Source organism: Phalangium opilio, unplaced genomic scaffold (assembly GCF_054372755.1).
Source record: "Phalangium opilio isolate 3A_F unplaced genomic scaffold, DU_Popi_V2 ptg000360l_1, whole genome shotgun sequence".
Lineage (NCBI taxonomy): Eukaryota > Metazoa > Arthropoda > Arachnida > Opiliones > Phalangiidae > Phalangium > Phalangium opilio.
The window spans coordinates 4,159,285-4,172,810 of record NW_028324230.1 but is presented as its reverse complement, the minus strand read 5'-3'; the positions used below and the strand labels follow the sequence as shown (position 1 = coordinate 4,172,810).

The following is a 13,526-nucleotide window of genomic DNA, read 5'->3' as shown; positions in this document are numbered from 1 at the left end:
CTGCTTAACTTCGGTGATCGGACGAGAACCTGTGTTTTCAGCGTGATATGGCCGTTGCCGAGAGTGCTAGATAATAATTCGAATTTAAATTAAGTGAGACAAATTAACCTTCATCTTTTTAAAACAATAACAAAAAGAAAATATGTTTGCTTTTTTCATATCTATTGGAATTTAAAAGAGGAAAAAAATTAAAGGCCAACGGCACGCAGTGTTCCTAAGTGGTCTCCCTCCCAAGTACTGACTGCGCTCGACGCTGCTTAACTTCGGTGATCGGACGTGAACCGGTGTTTTCAGCGTGATATGGCCGTTGCCGAGAGTGCTATTTAATAATTTGAATTTAATTAACCTTCATCTTTATAAAACAATAACAAAAAGAAGATATGTTTGGTTTTTTCATATCTGGTGGAATTTAAAAGAGGAAACAAAAGTGAAAAAGCCAACGGCACGCAGAGTTTCCAAGTACTGACTGCGCTCGACGCTGCTTAACTTCGGTAATCGGACGAGAACCGGTGTTTTCAGCGTGATATGGCCGTTGCCGAGAGTGCTAGTTAATAATTTGAATTTAATTAACTTTCATCTCTATAAAACAATATCAAAAAGAAGATATGTTTGCTTTTTTCATATCTAGTGGAATTTAAAAGAGGAAATAATAGTGAAAAAGCCAACGGCACGCTGTGTTCCCAAGTACTGACTGCGCTCGACGCTGCTTAACTTCGGTGATCGGACGAGAACCGGTGTATTCAGCGTGATATGGCCGTTGCCGAGAGTGCTTGTTAATAATTTGAATTTAATTAACTTTCATCTCTATAAAACAATATCAAAAAGAAGATATGTTTGCTTTTTTCATATCTAGTGGAATTTAAAAGAGGAAATAAAAGTGAAAAAGCCAACGGCACGCTGTGTTCCCAAGTACTGACTGCGCTCGACGCTGCTTAACTTCGGTAATCGGACGAGAACCGGTGTTTTCAGCGTGATATGGCCGTTGCCGAGAGTGCTAGATAATAATTCGAATTTAAATTAAGTGAGACAAATTAACCTTCATCTTTTTAAAACAATAACAAAAAGAAAATAAGTTTGCTTTTTTCATATCTGGTGGAATTTAAAAGAGGAAACAAAACTGAAAAAGCCAACGGCACGCAGAGTTTCCAAGTACTGACTGCGCTCGACGCTGCTTAACTTCGGTGATCGGACGAGAACCGGTGTTTTCAGCGTGATATGGCCGTTGCCGAGAGTGCTAGATAATAATTCGAATTTAAATTAAGTGAGACAAATTAACCTTCATCTTTTAAAACAATAACTAAAAGAAAATAAGTTTGCTTTTTTCATATCTATTGGAATTTAAAAGAGGAAAAAAAATTGAAAAAGCCAACGGCACGCAGTGTTCCCAAGTACTGACTGCGCTCGACGCTGCTTAACTTCGGTGATCGGACGAGAACCGTTGTATTCAGCGTGATATGGCCGTTGCCGAGAGTGCTAGTTAATAATTTGAATTTAATTAACTTTCATCTCTATAAAACAATATCAAAAAGAAGATATGTTTGCTTTTTTCATATATAGTGGAATTTAAAAGAGGAAATAAAAGTGAAAAAGCCAACGGCACGCTGTGTTCCCAAGTACTGACTGCGCTCGACGCTGCTTAACTTCGGTGATCGGACGAGAACCGGTGTTTTCAGCGTGATATGGCCGTTGCCGAGAGTGCTAGATAATAATTCGAATTTAAATTAAGTGAGACAAATTAACCTTCATTTTTTTAAAACAATAACAAAAAGAAAATATGTTTGCTTTTTTTCATATCTATTGGAATTTAAAAGAGGAAAAAAAAATTAAAGGCCAACGGCACGCAGTGTTCCTAAGTGGTCTCCCTCCCAAGTACTGACTGCGCTCGACGCTGCTTAACTTCGGTGATCGGACGTGAACCGGTGTTTTCAGCGTGATATGGCCGTTGCCGAGAGTGCTATTTAATAATTTGAATTTAATTAACCTTCATCTTTATAAAACAATAACAAAAAGAAGATATGTTTGGTTTTTTCATATCTGGTGGAATTTAAAAGAGGAAACAAAAGTGAAAAAGCCAACGGCACGCAGAGTTTCCAAGTACTGACTGCGCTCGACGCTGCTTAACTTCGGTAATCGGACGAGAACCGGTGTTTTCAGCGTGATATGGCCGTTGCCGAGAGTGCTAGTTAATAATTTGAATTTAATTAACTTTCATCTCTATAAAACAATATCAAAGAGAAGATATGTTTGCTTTTTTCATATCTAGTGGAATTTAAAAGAGGAAATAATAGTGAAAAAGCCAACGGCACGCTGTGTTCCCAAGTACTGACTGCGCTCGACGCTGCTTAACTTCGGTGATCGGACGAGAACCGGTGTATTCAGCGTGATATGGCCGTTGCCGAGAGTGCTTGTTAATATTTTGAATTTAATTAATTTTCATCTCTATAAAACAATATCAAAAAGAAGATATGTTTGCTTTTTTCATATCTAGTGGAATTTAAAAGAGGAAATAAAAGTGAAAAAGCCAACGGCACGCTGTGTTCCCAAGTACTGACTGCGCTCGACGCTGCTTAACTTCGGTAATCGGACGAGAACCGGTGTTTTCAGCGTGATATGGCCGTTGCCGAGAGTGCTAGTTATTAATTCGAATTTAATTAACCTTCATATTTATAAAACAATAACTAAAAGTAGATATGTTTGGTTTTTTCATATCTGGTGGAATTTAGAAGAGGAAACAAAAAGGAAAAAGCCAACGGCTCGCAGTGCTCCCAACTGCGCTAGACGCTGCTTAACTTCGGTGATCGGACGAGAACCGGTGTTTTCAGCGTGATTTGGCCGTAGCCGAGAGTGCTAGTTAATAATTCGAATTTAAATTAAGTGAGACAAATTGCCCTTCATCTTTTTAAAACAATAACAAAAAGAAAATATGTTTGCTTTTTTCATATCTATTGGAATTTAAAAGAGGAAAAAAATGTGAAAAAGCCAACGGCACGCAGTGTTCCTAAGTGGTCTCCCTCCCAAGTACTGACTGCGCTCGACGCTGCTTAACTTCGGTGATCGGACGTGAACCGGTGTTTTCAGCGTGATATGGCCATTGCCGAGAGTGCTATTTAATAATTTGAATTTAATTAACCTTCATCCTTATAAAACAATAACAAAAAGAAGATATGTTTGGTTTTTTCATATCTGGTGGAATTTAAAAGAGGAAACAAAAGTGAAAAAGCCAACGGCACGCAGAGTTTCCAAGTACTGACTGCGCTCGACGCTGCTTAACTTCGGTGATCGGACGAGAACCGGTGTTTTCAGCGTGATATGGCCGTTGCCGAGAGTGCTATTTAATAATTTGAATTTAATTAACCTTCATCTTTATAAAACAATAACAAAAAGAAGATATGTTTGGTTTTTTATATCTGGTGGAATTTAAAAGAGGAAACAAAAGTGAAAAAGCCAACGGCACGCAGAGTTTCCAAGTACTGACTGCGCTCGACGCTGCTTAACTTCGGTGATCGGACGAGAACCGGTGTTTTCAGCGTGATATGGCCGTTGCCGAGAGTGCTAGATAATAATTCGAATTTAAATTAAGTGAGACAAATTAACCTTCATCTTTTTAAAACAATAACAAAAAGAAAATAAGTTTGCTTTTTTCATATCTGGTGGAATTTAAAAGAGGAAACAAAAGTGAAAAAGCCAACGGCACGCAGAGTTTCCAGGTACTGACTGCGCTCGACGCTGCTTAACTTCGGTGATCGGACGAGAACCGGTGTTTTCAGCGTGATATGGCCGTTGCCGAGAGTGCTAGACAATAATTCGAATTTAAATTAAGTGAGACAAATTAACCTTCATTTTTTTAAAACAATACCAAAAAGAAAATATGTTTGCTTTTTTCATATCTATTGGAATTTAAAAGAGGAAAAAAAATTAAAGGCCAACGGCACGCAGTGTTCCTAAGTGGTCTCCCTCCCAAGTACTGACTGCGCTCGACGCTGCTTAACTTCGGTGATCGGACGTGAACCGGTGTTTTCAGCGTGATATGGCCGTTGCCGAGTGTGCTATTTAATAATTTGAATTAAATGAACCTTCTTCTTTATAAAACAATAACAAAAATAAGATATGTTTGCTTTTTTCATATCTGGTGGAATTTAAAAGAGGAAACAAAAGTGAAAAAGCCAACGGCACGCAGAGTTTCCAAGTACTGACTGCGCTCGACGCTGCTTAACATCGGTGATCGGACGAGAACCGGTGTTTTCAGCGTGATATGGCCGTTGCCGAGAGTGCTAGATAATAATTCGAATTTAAATTAAGTGAGACAAATTAACCTTCATCTTTTAAAACAATAACTAAAAGAAAATAAGTTTGCTTTTTTCATATCTATTGGAATTTAAAAGAGGAAAAAAAATTGAAAAAGCCAACGGCACGCAGTGTTCCTATGTGGTCTCCCTCCCGAGTACTGACTGCGCTCGACGCTGCTTAACTTCGGTAATCGGACGAGAACCGGTGTTTTCAGCGTGATATGGCCGTTGCCGAGAGTGCTAGTTAATAATTTGAATTTAATTAACTTTCATCTCTATAAAACAATATCAAAGAGAAGATATGTTTGCTTTTTTCATATCTAGTGGAATTTAAAAGAGGAAATAATAGTGAAAAAGCCAACGGCACGCTGTGTTCCCAAGTACTGACTGCGCTCGACGCTGCTTAACTTCGGTGATCGGACGAGAACCGGTGTATTCAGCGTGATATGGCCGTTGCCGAGAGTGCTTGTTAATATTTTGAATTTAATTAATTTTCATCTCTATAAAACAATATCAAAAAGAAGATATGTTTGCTTTTTTCATATCTAGTGGAATTTAAAAGAGGAAATAAAAGTGAAAAAGCCAACGGCACGCTGTGTTCCCAAGTACTGACTGCGCTCGACGCTGCTTAACTTCGGTAATCGGACGAGAACCGGTGTTTTCAGCGTGATATGGCCGTTGCCGAGAGTGCTAGTTATTAATTCGAATTTAATTAACCTTCATATTTATAAAACAATAACTAAAAGTAGATATGTTTGGTTTTTTCATATCTGGTGGAATTTAGAAGAGGAAACAAAAAGGAAAAAGCCAACGGCTCGCAGTGCTCCCAACTGCGCTAGACGCTGCTTAACTTCGGTGATCGGACGAGAACCGGTGTTTTCAGCGTGATTTGGCCGTAGCCGAGAGTGCTAGTTAATAATTCGAATTTAAATTAAGTGAGACAAATTGCCCTTCATCTTTTTAAAACAATAACAAAAAGAAAATATGTTTGCTTTTTTCATATCTATTGGAATTTAAAAGAGGAAAAAAATGTGAAAAAGCCAACGGCACGCAGTGTTCCTAAGTGGTCTCCCTCCCAAGTACTGACTGCGCTCGACGCTGCTTAACTTCGGTGATCGGACGTGAACCGGTGTTTTCAGCGTGATATGGCCATTGCCGAGAGTGCTATTTAATAATTTGAATTTAATTAACCTTCATCCTTATAAAACAATAACAAAAAGAAGATATGTTTGGTTTTTTCATATCTGGTGGAATTTAAAAGAGGAAACAAAAGTGAAAAAGCCAACGGCACGCAGAGTTTCCAAGTACTGACTGCGCTCGACGCTGCTTAACTTCGGTGATCGGACGAGAACCGGTGTTTTCAGCGTGATATGGCCGTTGCCGAGAGTGCTATTTAATAATTTGAATTTAATTAACCTTCATCTTTATAAAACAATAACAAAAAGAAGATATGTTTGGTTTTTTATATCTGGTGGAATTTAAAATAGGAAACAAAAGTGAAAAAGCCAACGGCACGCAGAGTTTCCAAGTACTGACTGCGCTCGACGCTGCTTAACTTCGGTGATCGGACGAGAACCGGTGTTTTCAGCGTGATATGGCCGTTGCCGAGAGTGCTAGACAATAATTCGAATTTAAATTAAGTGAGACAAATTAACCTTCATTTTTTTAAAACAATACCAAAAAGAAAATATGTTTGCTTTTTTCATATCTATTGGAATTTAAAAGAGGAAAAAAAATTAAAGGCCAACGGCACGCAGTGTTCCTAAGTGGTCTCCCTCCCAAGTACTGACTGCGCTCGACGCTGCTTAACTTCGGTGATCGGACGTGAACCGGTGTTTTCAGCGTGATATGGCCGTTGCCGAGTGTGCTATTTAATAATTTGAATTAAATGAACCTTCTTCTTTATAAAACAATAACAAAAATAAGATATGTTTGCTTTTTTCATATCTGGTGGAATTTAAAAGAGGAAACAAAAGTGAAAAAGCCAACGGCACGCAGAGTTTCCAAGTACTGACTGCGCTCGACGCTGCTTAACATCGGTGATCGGACGAGAACCGGTGTTTTCAGCGTGATATGGCCGTTGCCGAGAGTGCTAGATAATAATTCGAATTTAAATTAAGTGAGACAAATTAACCTTCATCTTTTAAAACAATAACTAAAAGAAAATAAGTTTGCTTTTTTCATATCTATTGGAATTTAAAAGAGGAAAAAAAATTGAAAAAGCCAACGGCACGCAGTGTTCCTATGTGGTCTCCCTCCCGAGTACTGACTGCGCTCGACGCTGCTTAACTTCGGTAATCGGACGAGAACCGGTGTTTTCAGCGTGATATGGCCGTTGCCGAGAGTGCTAGTTAATAATTTGAATTTAATTAACTTTCATCTCTATAAAACAATATCAAAGAGAAGATATGTTTGCTTTTTTCATATCTAGTGGAATTTAAAAGAGGAAATAATAGTGAAAAAGCCAACGGCACGCTGTGTTCCCAAGTACTGACTGCGCTCGACGCTGCTTAACTTCGGTGATCGGACGAGAACCGGTGTATTCAGCGTGATATGGCCGTTGCCGAGAGTGCTTGTTAATATTTTGAATTTAATTAATTTTCATCTCTATAAAACAATATCAAAAAGAAGATATGTTTGCTTTTTTCATATCTAGTGGAATTTAAAAGAGGAAATAAAAGTGAAAAAGCCAACGGCACGCTGTGTTCCCAAGTACTGACTGCGCTCGACGCTGCTTAACTTCGGTAATCGGACGAGAACCGGTGTTTTCAGCGTGATATGGCCGTTGCCGAGAGTGCTAGTTATTAATTCGAATTTAATTAACCTTCATATTTATAAAACAATAACTAAAAGTAGATATGTTTGGTTTTTTCATATCTGGTGGAATTTAGAAGAGGAAACAAAAAGGAAAAAGCCAACGGCTCGCAGTGCTCCCAACTGCGCTAGACGCTGCTTAACTTCGGTGATCGGACGAGAACCGGTGTTTTCAGCGTGATTTGGCCGTAGCCGAGAGTGCTAGTTAATAATTCGAATTTAAATTAAGTGAGACAAATTGCCCTTCATCTTTTTAAAACAATAACAAAAAGAAAATATGTTTGCTTTTTTCATATCTATTGGAATTTAAAAGAGGAAAAAAATGTGAAAAAGCCAACGGCACGCAGTGTTCCTAAGTGGTCTCCCTCCCAAGTACTGACTGCGCTCGACGCTGCTTAACTTCGGTGATCGGACGTGAACCGGTGTTTTCAGCGTGATATGGCCATTGCCGAGAGTGCTATTTAATAATTTGAATTTAATTAACCTTCATCCTTATAAAACAATAACAAAAAGAAGATATGTTTGGTTTTTTCATATCTGGTGGAATTTAAAAGAGGAAACAAAAGTGAAAAAGCCAACGGCACGCAGAGTTTCCAAGTACTGACTGCGCTCGACGCTGCTTAACTTCGGTGATCGGACGAGAACCGGTGTTTTCAGCGTGATATGGCCGTTGCCGAGAGTGCTATTTAATAATTTGAATTTAATTAACCTTCATCTTTATAAAACAATAACAAAAAGAAGATATGTTTGGTTTTTTATATCTGGTGGAATTTAAAATAGGAAACAAAAGTGAAAAAGCCAACGGCACGCAGAGTTTCCAAGTACTGACTGCGCTCGACGCTGCTTAACTTCGGTGATCGGACGAGAACCGGTGTTTTCAGCGTGATATGGCCGTTGCCGAGAGTGCTAGATAATAATTCGAATTTAAATTAAGTGAGACAAATTAACCTTCATCTTTTTAAAACAATAACAAAAAGAAAATAAGTTTGCTTTTTTCATATCTGGTGGAATTTAAAAGAGGAAACAAAAGTGAAAAAGCCAACGGCACGCAGAGTTTCCAGGTACTGACTGCGCTCGACGCTGCTTAACTTCGGTGATCGGACGAGAACCGGTGTTTTCAGCGTGATATGGCCGTTGCCGAGAGTGCTAGACAATAATTCGAATTTAAATTAAGTGAGACAAATTAACCTTCATTTTTTTAAAACAATAACAAAAAGAAAATATGTTTGCTTTTTTCATATCTATTGGAATTTAAAAGAGGAAAAAAAATTAAAGGCCAACGGCACGCAGTGTTCCTAAGTGGTCTCCCTCCCAAGTACTGACTGCGCTCGACGCTGCTTAACTTCGGTGATCGGACGTGAACCGGTGTTTTCAGCGTGATATGGCCGTTGCCGAGAGTGCTATTTAATAATTTGAATTAAATGAACCTTCTTCTTTATAAAACAATAACAAAAATAAGATATGTTTGCTTTTTTCATATCTGGTGGAATTTAAAAGAGGAAACAAAAGTGAAAAAGCCAACGGCACGCAGAGTTTCCAAGTACTGACTGCGCTCGACGCTGCTTAACATCGGTGATCGGACGAGAACCGGTGTTTTCAGCGTGATATGGCCGTTGCCGAGAGTGCTAGATAATAATTCGAATTTAAATTAAGTGAGACAAATTAACCTTCATCTTTTAAAACAATAACTAAAAGAAAATAAGTTTGCTTTTTTCATATCTATTGGAATTTAAAAGAGGAAAAAAAATTGAAAAAGCCAACGGCACGCAGTGTTCCTATGTGGTCTCCCTCCCGAGTACTGACTGCGCTCGACGCTGCTTAACTTCGGTGATCGGACGAGAACCGGTGTTTTCAGTGTGATATGGCCGTTGCCGAGAGTGCTATTTAATAATTTGAATTTAATTAACCTTCATCTTTATAAAACAATAACAAAAAGAAGATATGTTTGCTTTTTTCATATCTGGTGGAATTTAAAAGAGGAAAAAAAAGGAAAAAGCCAACGGCACGCTGTGTTCCCAAGTACTGACTGCGCTCGACGCTGCTTAACTTCGGTGATCGGACGTGAACTGGTGTTTTCAGCGTGATATGGCCGTTGCCGAGAGTGCTATTTAATAATTTGAATTAAATGAACCTTCTTCTTTATAAAACAATAACAAAAATAAGATATGTTTGCTTTTTTCATATCTGGTGGAATTTAAAAGAGGAAACAAAAGTGAAAAAGCCAACGGCACGCAGAGTTTCCAAGTAATGACTGCGCTCGACGCTGCTTAACATCGGTGATCGGACGAGAACCGGTGTTTTCAGCGTGATATGGCCGTTGCCGAGAGTGCTAGATAATAATTCGAATTTAAATTAAGTGAGACAAATTAACCTTCATCTTTTAAAACAATAACTAAAAGAAAATAAGTTTGCTTTTTTCATATCTATTGGAATTTAAAAGAGGAAAAAAAATTGAAAAAGCCAACGGCACGCAGTGTTCCTATGTGGTCTCCCTCCCGAGTACTGACTGCGCTCGACGCTGCTTAGTTCGGTGATCGGACGAGAACCGGTGTTTTCAGTGTGATATGGCCGTTGCCGAGAGTGCTATTTAATAATTTGAATTTAATTAACCTTCATCTTTATAAAACAATAACAAAAAGAAGATATGTTTGCTTTTTTCATATCTGGTGGAATTTAAAAGAGGAAAAAAAAAGGAAAAAGCCAACGGCACGCTGTGTTCCCAAGTACTGACTGCGCTCGACGCTGCTTAACTTCGGTGATCGGACGAGAACCGTTGTATTCAGCGTGATATGGCCGTTGCCGAGAGTGCTAGTTAATAATTTGAATTTAATTAACTTTCATCTCTATAAAACAATATCAAAAAGAAGATATGTTTGCTTTTTTCATATATAGTGGAATTTAAAAGAGGAAATAAAAGTGAAAAAGCCAACGGCACGCTGTGTTCCCAAGTACTGACTGCGCTCGACGCTGCTTAACTTCGGTGATCGGACGAGAACCGGTGTTTTCAGCGTGATATGGCCGTTGCCGAGAGTGCTAGATAATAATTCGAATTTAAATTAAGTGAGACAAATTAACCTTCATCTTTTTAAAACAATAACAAAAAGAAAATAAGTTTGCTTTTTTCATATCTGGTGGAATTTAAAAGAGGAAACAAAAGTGAAAAAGCCAAGGGCACGCAGAGTTTCCAAGTACTGACTGCGCTCGACGCTGCTTAACTTCGGTGATCGGACGAGAACCTGTGTTTTCAGCGTGATATGGCCGTTGCCGAGAGTGCTAGATAATAATTCGAATTTAAATTAAGTGAGACAAATTAACCTTCATCTTTTTAAAACAATAACAAAAAGAAAATATGTTTGCTTTTTTCATATCTATTGGAATTTAAAAGAGGAAAAAAAATTAAAGGCCAACGGCACGCAGTGTTCCTAAGTGGTCTCCCTCCCAAGTACTGACTGCGCTCGACGCTGCTTAACTTCGGTGATCGGACGTGAACCGGTGTTTTCAGCGTGATATGGCCGTTGCCGAGAGTGCTATTTAATAATTTGAATTTAATGAACCTTCTTCTTTATAAAACAATAACAAAAATAAGATATGTATGCTTTTTTCATATCTGGTGGAATTTAAAAGAGGAAACAAAAGTGAAAAAGCCAACGGCACGCAGAGTTTCCAAGTACTGACTGCGCTCGACGCTGCTTAACTTCGGTGATCGGACGAAAACCGGTGTTTTCAGCGTGATATGGCCGTTGCCGAGAGTGCTAGATAATAATTCGAATTTAAATTAAGTGAGACAAATTAACTTTCATCTTTTAAAACAATAACTAAAAGAAAATAAGTTTGCTTTTTTCATATCTATTGGAATTTAAAAGAGGAAAAAAAATTGAAAACGCCAACGGCACGCAGTGTTCCTATGTGGTCTCCCTCCCGAGTACTGACTGCGCTCGACGCTGCTTAACTTCGGTGATCGGACGAGAACCGGTGTTTTCAGTGTGATATGGCCGTTGCCGAGAGTGCTATTTAATAATTTGAATTTAATTAACCTTCATCTTTATAAAACAATAACAAAAAGAAGATATGTTTGCTTTTTTCATATCTGGTGGAATTTAAAAGAGGAAAAAAAAGGAAAAAGCCAACGGCACGCTGTGTTCCCAAGTACTGACTGCGCTCGACGCTGCTTAACTTCGGTGATCGGACGTGAACTGGTGTTTTCAGCGTGATATGGCCGTTGCCGAGAGTGCTATTTAATAATTTGAATTAAATGAACCTTCTTCTTTATAAAACAATAACAAAAATAAGATATGTTTGCTTTTTTCATATCTGGTGGAATTTAAAAGAGGAAACAAAAGTGAAAAAGCCAACGGCACGCAGAGTTTCCAAGTAATGACTGCGCTCGACGCTGCTTAACATCGGTGATCGGACGAGAACCGGTGTTTTCAGCGTGATATGGCCGTTGCCGAGAGTGCTAGATAATAATTCGAATTTAAATTAAGTGAGACAAATTAACCTTCATCTTTTAAAACAATAACTAAAAGAAAATAAGTTTGCTTTTTTCATATCTATTGGAATTTAAAAGAGGAAAAAAAATTGAAAAAGCCAACGGCACGCAGTGTTCCTATGTGGTCTCCCTCCCGAGTACTGACTGCGCTCGACGCTGCTTAGTTCGGTGATCGGACGAGAACCGGTGTTTTCAGTGTGATATGGCCGTTGCCGAGAGTGCTATTTAATAATTTGAATTTAATTAACCTTCATCTTTATAAAACAATAACAAAAAGAAGATATGTTTGCTTTTTTCATATCTGGTGGAATTTAAAAGAGGAAAAAAAAAGGAAAAAGCCAACGGCACGCTGTGTTCCCAAGTACTGACTGCGCTCGACGCTGCTTAACTTCGGTGATCGGACGAGAACCGTTGTATTCAGCGTGATATGGCCGTTGCCGAGAGTGCTAGTTAATAATTTGAATTTAATTAACTTTCATCTCTATAAAACAATATCAAAAAGAAGATATGTTTGCTTTTTTCATATATAGTGGAATTTAAAAGAGGAAATAAAAGTGAAAAAGCCAACGGCACGCTGTGTTCCCAAGTACTGACTGCGCTCGACGCTGCTTAACTTCGGTGATCGGACGAGAACCGGTGTTTTCAGCGTGATATGGCCGTTGCCGAGAGTGCTAGATAATAATTCGAATTTAAATTAAGTGAGACAAATTAACCTTCATCTTTTTAAAACAATAACAAAAAGAAAATAAGTTTGCTTTTTTCATATCTGGTGGAATTTAAAAGAGGAAACAAAAGTGAAAAAGCCAAGGGCACGCAGAGTTTCCAAGTACTGACTGCGCTCGACGCTGCTTAACTTCGGTGATCGGACGAGAACCTGTGTTTTCAGCGTGATATGGCCGTTGCCGAGAGTGCTAGATAATAATTCGAATTTAAATTAAGTGAGACAAATTAACCTTCATCTTTTTAAAACAATAACAAAAAGAAAATATGTTTGCTTTTTTCATATCTATTGGAATTTAAAAGAGGAAAAAAAATTAAAGGCCAACGGCACGCAGTGTTCCTAAGTGGTCTCCCTCCCAAGTACTGACTGCGCTCGACGCTGCTTAACTTCGGTGATCGGACGTGAACCGGTGTTTTCAGCGTGATATGGCCGTTGCCGAGAGTGCTATTTAATAATTTGAATTTAATGAACCTTCTTCTTTATAAAACAATAACAAAAATAAGATATGTATGCTTTTTTCATATCTGGTGGAATTTAAAAGAGGAAACAAAAGTGAAAAAGCCAACGGCACGCAGAGTTTCCAAGTACTGACTGCGCTCGACGCTGCTTAACTTCGGTGATCGGACGAAAACCGGTGTTTTCAGCGTGATATGGCCGTTGCCGAGAGTGCTAGATAATAATTCGAATTTAAATTAAGTGAGACAAATTAACTTTCATCTTTTAAAACAATAACTAAAAGAAAATAAGTTTGCTTTTTTCATATCTATTGGAATTTAAAAGAGGAAAAAAAATTGAAAACGCCAACGGCACGCAGTGTTCCTATGTGGTCTCCCTCCCGAGTACTGACTGCGCTCGACGCTGCTTAACTTCGGTGATCGGACGAGAACCGGTGTTTTCAGTGTGATATGGCCGTTGCCGAGAGTGCTATTTAATAATTTGAATTTAATTAACCTTCATCTTTATAAAACAATAACAAAAAGAAGATATGTTTGCTTTTTTCATATCTGGTGGAATTTAAAAGAGGAAAAAAAAGGAAAAAGCCAACGGCACGCTGTGTTCCCAAGTACTGACTGCGCTCGACGCTGCTTAACTTCGGTGATCGGACGTGAACCGGTGTTTTCAGCGTGATATGGCCGTTGCCGAGAATGCTATTTAATAATTTGAATTAAATGAACCTTCTTCTTTATAAAACAATAACAAAAATAAGATATGTTTG

The 13,526-nt window shown here is 38.5% G+C and overlaps 13 non-coding genes and 37 pseudogenes across 13 annotated transcripts; all 50 read right to left on the bottom strand.

The window, feature by feature from the left end:
* Positions 1-193: 193 nt before the first annotated feature.
* LOC149602597 (5S ribosomal RNA) lies at positions 194-312 on the bottom strand. Its single transcript, XR_016379093.1, has one exon. It is a non-coding gene; the product is annotated as a 5S ribosomal RNA (ribosomal RNA).
* A 122-nt stretch (positions 313-434) lies between these two features.
* On the bottom strand, positions 435-537 carry LOC149602596 (5S ribosomal RNA; annotated as a pseudogene).
* Positions 538-659: 122 nt separating this feature from the next.
* Positions 660-762, bottom strand: LOC149602595 (5S ribosomal RNA; annotated as a pseudogene).
* A 122-nt stretch (positions 763-884) lies between these two features.
* On the bottom strand, positions 885-987 carry LOC149602594 (5S ribosomal RNA; annotated as a pseudogene).
* A 137-nt stretch (positions 988-1,124) lies between these two features.
* LOC149602593 (5S ribosomal RNA) lies at positions 1,125-1,227 on the bottom strand (annotated as a pseudogene).
* Positions 1,228-1,363: 136 nt separating this feature from the next.
* LOC149602592 (5S ribosomal RNA) lies at positions 1,364-1,466 on the bottom strand (annotated as a pseudogene).
* A 122-nt stretch (positions 1,467-1,588) lies between these two features.
* On the bottom strand, positions 1,589-1,691 carry LOC149602591 (5S ribosomal RNA; annotated as a pseudogene).
* A 137-nt stretch (positions 1,692-1,828) lies between these two features.
* On the bottom strand, positions 1,829-1,947 carry LOC149602590 (5S ribosomal RNA). The gene has a single exon (XR_016379092.1). It is a non-coding gene; the product is annotated as a 5S ribosomal RNA (ribosomal RNA).
* A 122-nt stretch (positions 1,948-2,069) lies between these two features.
* On the bottom strand, positions 2,070-2,172 carry LOC149602589 (5S ribosomal RNA; annotated as a pseudogene).
* A 122-nt stretch (positions 2,173-2,294) lies between these two features.
* LOC149602588 (5S ribosomal RNA) lies at positions 2,295-2,397 on the bottom strand (annotated as a pseudogene).
* A 122-nt stretch (positions 2,398-2,519) lies between these two features.
* On the bottom strand, positions 2,520-2,622 carry LOC149602587 (5S ribosomal RNA; annotated as a pseudogene).
* Positions 2,623-2,977: 355 nt separating this feature from the next.
* Positions 2,978-3,096, bottom strand: LOC149602586 (5S ribosomal RNA). The gene has a single exon (XR_016379146.1). It is a non-coding gene; the product is annotated as a 5S ribosomal RNA (ribosomal RNA).
* A 122-nt stretch (positions 3,097-3,218) lies between these two features.
* LOC149602585 (5S ribosomal RNA) lies at positions 3,219-3,321 on the bottom strand (annotated as a pseudogene).
* A 121-nt stretch (positions 3,322-3,442) lies between these two features.
* Positions 3,443-3,545, bottom strand: LOC149602584 (5S ribosomal RNA; annotated as a pseudogene).
* Positions 3,546-3,682: 137 nt separating this feature from the next.
* On the bottom strand, positions 3,683-3,785 carry LOC149602583 (5S ribosomal RNA; annotated as a pseudogene).
* Positions 3,786-3,920: 135 nt separating this feature from the next.
* Positions 3,921-4,039, bottom strand: LOC149602582 (5S ribosomal RNA). Its single transcript, XR_016379090.1, has one exon. It is a non-coding gene; the product is annotated as a 5S ribosomal RNA (ribosomal RNA).
* Positions 4,040-4,161: 122 nt separating this feature from the next.
* Positions 4,162-4,264, bottom strand: LOC149602581 (5S ribosomal RNA; annotated as a pseudogene).
* Positions 4,265-4,400: 136 nt separating this feature from the next.
* LOC149602580 (5S ribosomal RNA) lies at positions 4,401-4,519 on the bottom strand. The gene has a single exon (XR_016378413.1). It is a non-coding gene; the product is annotated as a 5S ribosomal RNA (ribosomal RNA).
* Positions 4,520-4,641: 122 nt separating this feature from the next.
* Positions 4,642-4,744, bottom strand: LOC149602579 (5S ribosomal RNA; annotated as a pseudogene).
* A 122-nt stretch (positions 4,745-4,866) lies between these two features.
* LOC149602578 (5S ribosomal RNA) lies at positions 4,867-4,969 on the bottom strand (annotated as a pseudogene).
* Positions 4,970-5,324: 355 nt separating this feature from the next.
* On the bottom strand, positions 5,325-5,443 carry LOC149602577 (5S ribosomal RNA). The gene has a single exon (XR_016379145.1). It is a non-coding gene; the product is annotated as a 5S ribosomal RNA (ribosomal RNA).
* Positions 5,444-5,565: 122 nt separating this feature from the next.
* On the bottom strand, positions 5,566-5,668 carry LOC149602576 (5S ribosomal RNA; annotated as a pseudogene).
* A 121-nt stretch (positions 5,669-5,789) lies between these two features.
* Positions 5,790-5,892, bottom strand: LOC149602575 (5S ribosomal RNA; annotated as a pseudogene).
* Positions 5,893-6,027: 135 nt separating this feature from the next.
* LOC149602574 (5S ribosomal RNA) lies at positions 6,028-6,146 on the bottom strand. The gene has a single exon (XR_016379089.1). It is a non-coding gene; the product is annotated as a 5S ribosomal RNA (ribosomal RNA).
* A 122-nt stretch (positions 6,147-6,268) lies between these two features.
* Positions 6,269-6,371, bottom strand: LOC149602573 (5S ribosomal RNA; annotated as a pseudogene).
* A 136-nt stretch (positions 6,372-6,507) lies between these two features.
* On the bottom strand, positions 6,508-6,626 carry LOC149602572 (5S ribosomal RNA). Its single transcript, XR_016378412.1, has one exon. It is a non-coding gene; the product is annotated as a 5S ribosomal RNA (ribosomal RNA).
* A 122-nt stretch (positions 6,627-6,748) lies between these two features.
* On the bottom strand, positions 6,749-6,851 carry LOC149602571 (5S ribosomal RNA; annotated as a pseudogene).
* A 122-nt stretch (positions 6,852-6,973) lies between these two features.
* Positions 6,974-7,076, bottom strand: LOC149602570 (5S ribosomal RNA; annotated as a pseudogene).
* Positions 7,077-7,431: 355 nt separating this feature from the next.
* On the bottom strand, positions 7,432-7,550 carry LOC149602569 (5S ribosomal RNA). The gene has a single exon (XR_016379144.1). It is a non-coding gene; the product is annotated as a 5S ribosomal RNA (ribosomal RNA).
* Positions 7,551-7,672: 122 nt separating this feature from the next.
* Positions 7,673-7,775, bottom strand: LOC149602568 (5S ribosomal RNA; annotated as a pseudogene).
* Positions 7,776-7,896: 121 nt separating this feature from the next.
* Positions 7,897-7,999, bottom strand: LOC149602567 (5S ribosomal RNA; annotated as a pseudogene).
* Positions 8,000-8,136: 137 nt separating this feature from the next.
* On the bottom strand, positions 8,137-8,239 carry LOC149602566 (5S ribosomal RNA; annotated as a pseudogene).
* A 135-nt stretch (positions 8,240-8,374) lies between these two features.
* On the bottom strand, positions 8,375-8,493 carry LOC149602565 (5S ribosomal RNA). The gene has a single exon (XR_016379088.1). It is a non-coding gene; the product is annotated as a 5S ribosomal RNA (ribosomal RNA).
* A 122-nt stretch (positions 8,494-8,615) lies between these two features.
* On the bottom strand, positions 8,616-8,718 carry LOC149602564 (5S ribosomal RNA; annotated as a pseudogene).
* A 136-nt stretch (positions 8,719-8,854) lies between these two features.
* On the bottom strand, positions 8,855-8,973 carry LOC149602563 (5S ribosomal RNA). Its single transcript, XR_016378446.1, has one exon. It is a non-coding gene; the product is annotated as a 5S ribosomal RNA (ribosomal RNA).
* A 121-nt stretch (positions 8,974-9,094) lies between these two features.
* LOC149602562 (5S ribosomal RNA) lies at positions 9,095-9,197 on the bottom strand (annotated as a pseudogene).
* A 361-nt stretch (positions 9,198-9,558) lies between these two features.
* On the bottom strand, positions 9,559-9,676 carry LOC149602561 (5S ribosomal RNA; annotated as a pseudogene).
* Positions 9,677-9,798: 122 nt separating this feature from the next.
* Positions 9,799-9,901, bottom strand: LOC149602560 (5S ribosomal RNA; annotated as a pseudogene).
* A 122-nt stretch (positions 9,902-10,023) lies between these two features.
* On the bottom strand, positions 10,024-10,126 carry LOC149602559 (5S ribosomal RNA; annotated as a pseudogene).
* Positions 10,127-10,501: 375 nt separating this feature from the next.
* On the bottom strand, positions 10,502-10,620 carry LOC149602558 (5S ribosomal RNA). The gene has a single exon (XR_016379087.1). It is a non-coding gene; the product is annotated as a 5S ribosomal RNA (ribosomal RNA).
* Positions 10,621-10,742: 122 nt separating this feature from the next.
* LOC149602557 (5S ribosomal RNA) lies at positions 10,743-10,845 on the bottom strand (annotated as a pseudogene).
* Positions 10,846-10,981: 136 nt separating this feature from the next.
* LOC149602556 (5S ribosomal RNA) lies at positions 10,982-11,100 on the bottom strand (annotated as a pseudogene).
* Positions 11,101-11,221: 121 nt separating this feature from the next.
* LOC149602555 (5S ribosomal RNA) lies at positions 11,222-11,324 on the bottom strand (annotated as a pseudogene).
* Positions 11,325-11,685: 361 nt separating this feature from the next.
* LOC149602554 (5S ribosomal RNA) lies at positions 11,686-11,803 on the bottom strand (annotated as a pseudogene).
* Positions 11,804-11,925: 122 nt separating this feature from the next.
* On the bottom strand, positions 11,926-12,028 carry LOC149602553 (5S ribosomal RNA; annotated as a pseudogene).
* A 122-nt stretch (positions 12,029-12,150) lies between these two features.
* LOC149602552 (5S ribosomal RNA) lies at positions 12,151-12,253 on the bottom strand (annotated as a pseudogene).
* A 375-nt stretch (positions 12,254-12,628) lies between these two features.
* Positions 12,629-12,747, bottom strand: LOC149602551 (5S ribosomal RNA). The gene has a single exon (XR_016379086.1). It is a non-coding gene; the product is annotated as a 5S ribosomal RNA (ribosomal RNA).
* A 122-nt stretch (positions 12,748-12,869) lies between these two features.
* Positions 12,870-12,972, bottom strand: LOC149602550 (5S ribosomal RNA; annotated as a pseudogene).
* A 136-nt stretch (positions 12,973-13,108) lies between these two features.
* Positions 13,109-13,227, bottom strand: LOC149602549 (5S ribosomal RNA; annotated as a pseudogene).
* A 121-nt stretch (positions 13,228-13,348) lies between these two features.
* LOC149602548 (5S ribosomal RNA) lies at positions 13,349-13,451 on the bottom strand (annotated as a pseudogene).
* Positions 13,452-13,526: the final 75 nt, after the last annotated feature.